The following is an 8543-nucleotide window of genomic DNA, read 5'->3' as shown; positions in this document are numbered from 1 at the left end:
AACATATAATAGGCTATTTCTTTCAGCGCAGTGCTCAGCCAACATCTAACAGTATACATTACATCACGTCCAGCAAACTTCACGTAGAACTATGAAGGCTAAAACAGCATCACCTTATTCTGCATTCAGTGAATTAAACTGATCATAAATCATACAAAATGTTAATATTGTCATAAATCCGTCCTGCTCATTGATTTATAACATCATCAACAGTTGACAAAGAATATATCTTATATTGACTAAGTCTAGCTAACACCAGTGCTAATGATGCTAAAGGCTGCAGGATGCACATGCTGCCACCCAGTTCTTCGAAAGAACAAATAATTGCTGACCATTTTGTAAATAGTTTGGTATCAGATGATTAACATACAACTGATAATTTCAAAATAGATTTTCCTGTTTGAGATTGACATTTTTTCTCAAATCCAGTTTACTCATTATAATCAGATGCTTTAACATGATCAGAAGATAGACTGATGCCGCGGATTAATATTTTCATATAAACATTGACTTTACTAAGTGACAGAGAATACAGAGAAACTCTGCCACTGTAGGGAGCTTTTTTTAGCTTCTTTAAGCTCCTAGTTTTGGTTTTATGACATCTGTTTTACACCAAACGCCAGACAGACAAAGGTGGAATATCGAAAAGCTAAAGAGCCAGATGTTTTTCTCCAAACCAGTGCTAAAAGTGAGCGTGAACTTACATTCATCAGGTGGACACAAACATGATTCGAACAGGATGATCATCTCGCTCTGTGGCTGTCGGAATAAGCAGGTGTTTGCGAACATCACATCCCTTCTCTTCCTCTCTCTGCTTGTCTCAGGTGAGTGGGCGGACTCTTGCCAACCTGAGCCAGCGGGATGCTCTGCGAATCCTGGCGGCCAGTCAGCATCCAATCACCATGCAGATCAAGGGTCAGAGGGGGTGTGGCACCGAGGCAGAGAGGGGAATCTGGGAGCCGCTTCCCCTCAATCTGCAGCATCTCAACCTGCCCCTCCCACTGATAGCGGGGCTCAACGCCTCCAGCCCCTCCTACCAGGACAGGTAAACACACACACATACACATACACAGAGAAAGACAAGTTATCATGATCAATATGAATGATTGACAAATGGAGTATATTAGGGTTTTTTAGTTCTGCACATGATTTAAAAAATGTTTTCTTTGTCTTGAAGACGTCCTAATTCTGTGTTCTTGTTGTCTGTTTCAGACATTATTACAGCCATCTGTCTCTGCCACAAGATCACTGTGAAGCAGGACGGTACAGCTACCTGTCCAGCTCCCCACGGGACACTGTGGACATCGGCCACCAGGTGACACTGACACACTAACACACTCACATTACAAATATTACAATTTAAATGCAACAATCTTCAAAAATATATTGGATATCTTATCATATCTGGCCTCAGCAAGGATCAATTTGAAACGCTTTACATTGGTTTATTCGGGATTTGACAAAGGATACCTGCTATTGTAAGTAAAGTAATAAACTCATTAACATAAAAACGCTTTGTCATTGTTTCACATCATGAATCCCTCAGGATCCAGAACTGACTGGTCGTGGACCAAAGGGACAGAACTGCCTGATGGGATGTTGCAATGCAAACCTGGAGGAACCTAACGGGTTCCACAGTCAGGTAACCAACGCTGTGTTGTGTATCTTATAGCTGCATATCGTCACTTTGCAAAAACTGTGTCAGTTAAGATACCAGAGTTTCAGTACTGATACCAAAAATAATTTTCTCGTTTTTAGTAGAAATAACAGAAATTGAGAGTGATTGCAATTTGTTTTTATCGTTCTATAAATATCACTAACAATATCTTTCGATTCAAGTCTCAAGTGCACCATGCTTAGTGTGCAGAGGGTGTGGTAGTGCAATCTGTTCATTCTTATGCCATTGTGTCACAACCAGAGAGTAGGAATAAGGGTTGGACGTGAGAGAATATGTATCTGTTTTCTGCAAAAACCTTTATAAATCGGATGATATGCTTTCAGCTGTTAAATATTTGAAATATATCATGTTCAGTAGGAGCGTAGTGGTTCAAACCCTGGCTCTGGCTCCGGCACCACTAGTTGCAAGTCGATGTGTTCTTGAGTAAGACACTTAACCCCGAAAATTGCTCCCGTAGCCGTGCCTACGGTATGATAGCATCTGAAATGTAAGTCGCTTTGGATAAAAGCGTCAGCCAAATGACTCCAATGTAATGTAATAATGTAAAGTAGGAACCACAATGATTCAGTGTTGCAGACACAGAAGGGAAGTCACAAAATTTTGAAAGGTGGACAGACACATTTTGGGTTTTGGTCTTTTCATAAGACTTGTTGAAAAGAGTAATACAGAATATGGGCACCCTTATTCTTTAACTAAATAAGCCAAACTTACTTAAATATATTAGTTCAATGTTATCCAACATTCATACAAGAAGTTTGCCTAAATAAAATCATAAAAAAAACAAAATGTGTATTTAAGTATGGAAATATCTGATAAAAGAGACTAAGACTAAGATTCTGACCAAGAAATCACTACTAACCTTTTGTATTTGACAGTTTCTCACTGCTACAAACACATTTAGTCATCACTGAGAAGGTACCGCAGTCCCGCACAGATGAAATATGGAAGATGTAGTTATTTATAGTGTTTTGGTGTGTGTATTTGTGTATTTGTGTAAATGATCATGGGACTGAGGATGCTTGTTGTTGCAGACGGACGACGAGGACTTCATGCTGGAGAAGCCGCTGGGCTTCCTGCCGCTGCACCATGAGCTTGACAGCGGTCTTGGCTGGACTGATGGTTCCCTCCACCAGGGCGACCTCTCGGGGCTGGAGACCGAGGAGGGAGGCCTGGAGGACTGTCATCAACACGGGGGCCTCGCCCCAGGCAGTTGTGGAGGCTTCGGAGGAGGCGGCTCTCCTTCTTCTGAGTCCTTTATTTCCTCAGAGCTCAGCGACTCGGGCTTCTACAGCGTGAGCACCGGGGAGTTCAGGCACTTCCAGAGGCTACTGGAGAAGCGAATGCGGATGTATAACGCCCGGCTGCAACATCAGGGCGAACCCTGCGAGAGGCGGGAGCGGCGTGACAGCTGCCCCAAGAGCCACCGTGAGCTTCTGGAGGCCATCCCTGAGACGCTGACCATGCAGTCTCAGTGTCCACGCCTGCAGCTCGAGATGGAGGACGGTGCTGGGCCCATGATGGACATGCCACCCCGCGGACTTTTCAGGTAGAAGCTGGTAGAATGACTGCCCCTGCAAAAGGGCAGACTAGGTGTAAGAAGATCGAATTACATAGCAAAGTTGGTGGTTTCAAGTTCTGTCTGCTGTTTGTTTGTTGACCTCACTGTCTGTTTGTATTTCCAGGGTTTCATCGGTCCAGTTCCATAAAGCTGACGGGCCCTGTCTGGACCGTCACAGCTCCAGCAGTGGAGCCCTCTTCAACCCCTCCCACGCTCATGCTGGAGTCTCACGAATGACTGCCCCGGTCCTCTCCACCTGCAGCACCCCATCCAGCCACCGGAGATCACTAGTACCTATGCAGCAGCACCACCAGAGCTCCAGTTCAGTGGGGATGCTGAGGAGAAGCCGAACTCTGCACCATCGCCCTCCTCCACAAGAGTACCGCCGTCGAGCCAGCCACCCAGCTTCTCCCTCCTACTGCGCAGCAACCATGCACCACTGCGGAGGTGTCCCGCCACATGACGTCCTGCCACCGGGCCTGCCAGAGGAAGGTGAGCTGGTGGCTGGTGTGTTGGCTTCTCACCCAGCAGGCCTGGCCCTCTCACCACAACAACACCCCACTTCTGTGGGGCATATCAGGGGCACCAACACCCACGAACGCTGCTACGACAACAACCATAATGCCCAGATCGCTCACCACGACTGGTGGCACTCGCAAGAAAGGAACTTGATGCCGGAGCAACTGGTGACAGAAAGGGACAGAGAGATCGAGAGGGAACTGGAACAAAAGAGGCAAATGCAAGAGAAAGAGCTGGAGAGGGAGAGGGAGGCGCAGATTCAAGAGGAGATGGAAAGAGAGAGGCAGCAGGAGCTGGGGAGGTGCCGAGCAAGAGAACAGCAGCACCTCCAGGCTTTGGTCCACCCTCCTCAGGCTGGGGATGTCAACGACACCTGGCCGAAACCGGCCAACCGTCAGTCCCAGGGTGGCGGGGGAGGCAGGGGTCTATACAGCACCCTGGAGGGCCACATAGGGGCCGGCTGTGCTGCTGGATGGGATGCAAAGATAGGACACATGAACGCATGTTCAAGCCCTAATCCCAGTTGTGGTTTGCAGCCAAAACTTAATCCGAGCTCCAAACCCAACGCAACCTCGCGGATCTCCAGAAACCAGCTCCTGAGAGACCGGGCGTCCCAGCTGGCGGATGAACGCAGTGGGATGAGCACAGATGAGGAGACCAATACCGACATGCTGATGGGTCGGTACTGGAGTCGAATGGAGAGAAGGGAACACTTCCTGTTGGCCCGTGAGCAGAGGCAGCAGCAGATGCAGGCCAGAGGAGGAACTATCCGCGACGTCATCATCAGGGGCGGAGCTATCGCTGGGGGTGGAGGAGCCTCTGTTGGAGACGGAGGTATGCTGGACAGCAGAGGGGGCGGAGCTTTTGCAGAAGGGAGGTGCCACACGGTCCTGGAGCTGAGTCAGAGGAAGCTGAGTCGTCTGAGGAACAGGAAGCTGTTGGATGACTGGACGACGGTCGAGGAGCTGCTGACTCATGGGACCAGGCTGAACAACCATGACGACATGCTGTGTACCAGCTCCCTGCTGACGGTCACCACCGTATAACTGCATGGGCACCACATCTAACTGTAACTCTGTGAGTGTGTGTGTGTGTGATGTTACGCTAACAAAACGACATTTCAGTAAGTCCTTGTGTTCTGTCTTCTCCAAAGTCAGATGAGAAAATGGATATCAGTTTTATCTTTGTGTGTCCAGTACAGAGAAAAGTCCAGGACGTGTTATGCCGAAGCACAAAGACTGGAAGTATGGGGAAACTGCTAGCCTAGCTTAATCTAAAAAGTAAAAAACAAAACAATTTACAACTCCAAAGCTAACTGATTTAGAGCTGCAACGATTAATTGATTAGTTGGAAACTATTAAATTAATCACCAAAACAAAAGTTTTGGACAAATACGATTTCTGAGAACGTCATCCCGGGATTTGGGAAATACTGAAAGACATTTTTCACCATTTTCTGACATTTTGTAGACAAAACAAATAATCGATTAATCGTTAAAATAGTTGACAATGAATGTAATCGTTACTTGCAACCCAAGTTGGACTTTATTTACTGTGTACCAGCCTGGGTCTTCAAGGGTCCGCTCAGGTCTACGCAGACCCCTCTGTGGATGTTAGTTTGACACTCCAGGCAGACTGCACACACCTACAGAACATGTGTGTACCGTTTGCCTCCCTGCTGTCTCTGTCCTTTTTGGAGTATTTTTGAGACTTCGGCTTCTCACCTACGAAGAACGAGGTCCTCTTCATCTCTGTACTAGAAGCACTAAAATCAAACTGATATCCATCCTCTCATATGACTCTGGGAAAGACGGTGAACAAGAAGATTTACGGAAATGTCGGACTGTTCCTTTAATGAATGTGTGCGAGAGAGGGAACCTCACTGTCATCGCTGTACATCACCTCAACTGATAGCTTTATGTGTGGCTGTGTCATCACTGTACAGCACTCCGGACACAATGTGTGTGTCAGTGCATGACGCTTGTAAAGACAAAACAACGGAACAAGGTCAGACGTGCGCGTATGTTTGCATCATGTGTTTCATGCTACATCTTATGCTACATGTATTTCACGGAATCTTTGACAAAAATTACAAAAAATGTTCGTTGAGACTCAAATCCTCAAACAGACCATGAGATTTCGGGGAGCAATACTGCGTGATGTACCTGGCTGTGCACTAACGATAGATCACATACCACTACTTTTCCATCAGGGCCACAGAACACATCAACTGTAGCAACGCAGACAATGACAACTGAGATTTGATACCAAATCCTGAATGGTTTTTATAGAAACTCTGTTTACAATTAAAATATCAATCGGTGGGAGCTTTTGTAACTGAAATGATTAAAAAAACGCAACCTCATTTATTTGGTTGTTGAACACTAGTGAGACCGTGTTGATCAGGGATGGGGAACAATGTGCCACGGAGGTTTGCTGAGCATTTTGACTGCAGCTTTGATCTAGAAAATGTTGTGTTTCAGTTGGTGTTTATCCCGCATTCACGTCGTATATTTCAGACTGCACTTGTAATTTAGAGTCAGAGGTATCAGGAATTTCAGATTTATCAATAAAAACAGTGGCGAAATGGTTGCAAAGTCCCCACCAACGACAGTTACATCTAAATAAAATGCACTACTGATACAATTAATTCAGATAATTAAAAAGTAGCTATACATTAAAAATGAATTTTCATATAAGCTAAAAATAGGTAAAATTATTAAAAGAAATTGGTAATCTAGACTTGATGTACATTTTTCTGAAAAAAAAATCATAAAACATATTCAGAAAGAAAGCACCATAATGTCTGAAGTCCTATTAAAGGGAGTTCCCCCCCCCCATTCTTACTGTTCTGCTGACATGGCGTGAATACACCATATGATATTTTGCCCTTCACGGCACATTGTTCTCTGTTCCTGCTGGTGTCTTTGCTGTTGGCAGGATGTTTACAGATCTACCTACCCAGGTAACAGCTTATGCATGTTTACTGAAAACTACAGTGATGCGTTGACTGTGTGGAGACAATTTCAAAGAAAAGAGGATGCACCTCAAGTCACCTTTACCTTGTCCAGACTGCTGCAGCGGCTGTACTTTGAGCTCAAGTCAGTGTTGACATTCCATTAAAAGCAGGTACATTGTGAGTAAATCTGAAATCTTCTGATTCCAGGTCTGCAGTTCGGGAAAAAGTGCAATAATACCTCAAGCTAGTTTTTAATATGACAATGACAGTGCGCTCCCTGTCAGGTGTCCATCGAATGCAGTAACTCGTTTTAAATCAAACAGATGCACAAACGTGACGAGTGACCGCAAGTGCACAGTAATCCTAGAATCTAAAATGGCAAGAGCAAAGGTTATGTAGATATTTACATTATTTCTTTACATTGTTTTCCATGAGAGGGACCTAAGAAAACAACTTTTTGCACATCATTTTTTATACGAAAAAGTTTTCCCTACCTTTCTGTACCGGGGACGAAGGCCAGTGGAACGACTGTAGATAGAACGACAGTGTGTGTTGATGTTTTCTTTATAAACTATCATAGTGATTTGGAGAGGAAAAAAATAAGTTTATTGTCATTGTGTTGGACATATTTCAATATTTTTCTTGTGATGGTTGCAAAACCAATGTGAACAGTTTGTATGATCTTTAAAATCTACTTGATTTACCTTAAAGCTGGTGAAACTTTGATTTACCATTTTCAAAGAGTGAACACAAAATGTGAATATTACTGTCTCTTTAAACGGCTAAATTGAATTTTACTGTTGTTTTGTGTCATTATGACATGTACATATTGATTTTGTCGGAAGGTGCAGGTGAGGTTGGAGTTAGCAACGGGACATGCTGATGCCATCAGACGCCTCCAGTGGTTTATCATGTGATTCTGTAGGTTTATAGCTGTGTTATGGAGGCTGTAAATACAGCACAGAGATTAACATTGTAGTATTAGTATGTTTAACACTCACAATATTGTCAAAATTCATGGAAAGTGGTTCAGTTTGTTCTGAATGTTAAACGTGGCATCCATGAATTATAAATAGGATCACTGACACTCTAATGCTTAAAGGAACACTTCAACAATTCTAGATAAATCTCCTTGTTCCCCGTCTCCAGAGTCACATGTTTCAGTTTCAGTGTGTCCAGTACAGAGATGTTCAGCACAACTTAGCACAAATACTGGAAGCAAAATAAAAAACCTTCCAGCAACCAATGTTAAATGTTTAATTTGTAGGAATAGAAATAGATATAAAGGACAAGTTGTGGTTTTACCGGATGTGTTTAGCTTGGTTGGTACAAAGTTTGGAAGCAGGAGGAAAGTACGAGACTATTTCCATCAAAAACTAAACAATGCTAGCAAAACTCTGAGCTATGTGCTAACGGCAGCATACCATCATGCTCACAATGACAACGTTAACATGCCAATGTTTAGCAAGGTCTCCTTCTTCGTTTAACATGTTAGAATGCTAAGATTTGTCAAAAAGCTCTAAACATTAAGCACAGTTGAGGCTGATGGGAAACAATGAAGCATTGGTTAAATTTGTACCTAATGACACTAGATAAAAAGTCAAATGTTTCTTAAAAATGATTAGAATTGATCCTCAGGGTGCCATGAATGTCTGAACCAAATATCATGGAAGTCCATCCAAATAGTTGAGATATTTCAGTCTGGATCAGAGGTGGTGGATGAAAAAAAAAGGAAAAAAATACAAACAACTCCAAAGCTGTGTGATTTATGAGATATATCCTCTATGCTAACAAACTAGTCAACAACCCAACAAAGTCCAAAATGAAGGA

The sequence above is a fragment of the Pholis gunnellus genome (genome assembly GCF_910591455.1).
Source record: "Pholis gunnellus genome assembly, chromosome: 3".
Taxonomy (NCBI): Eukaryota; Metazoa; Chordata; class Actinopteri; order Perciformes; family Pholidae; genus Pholis; species Pholis gunnellus.
This window is presented reverse-complemented; position numbering follows the sequence as displayed.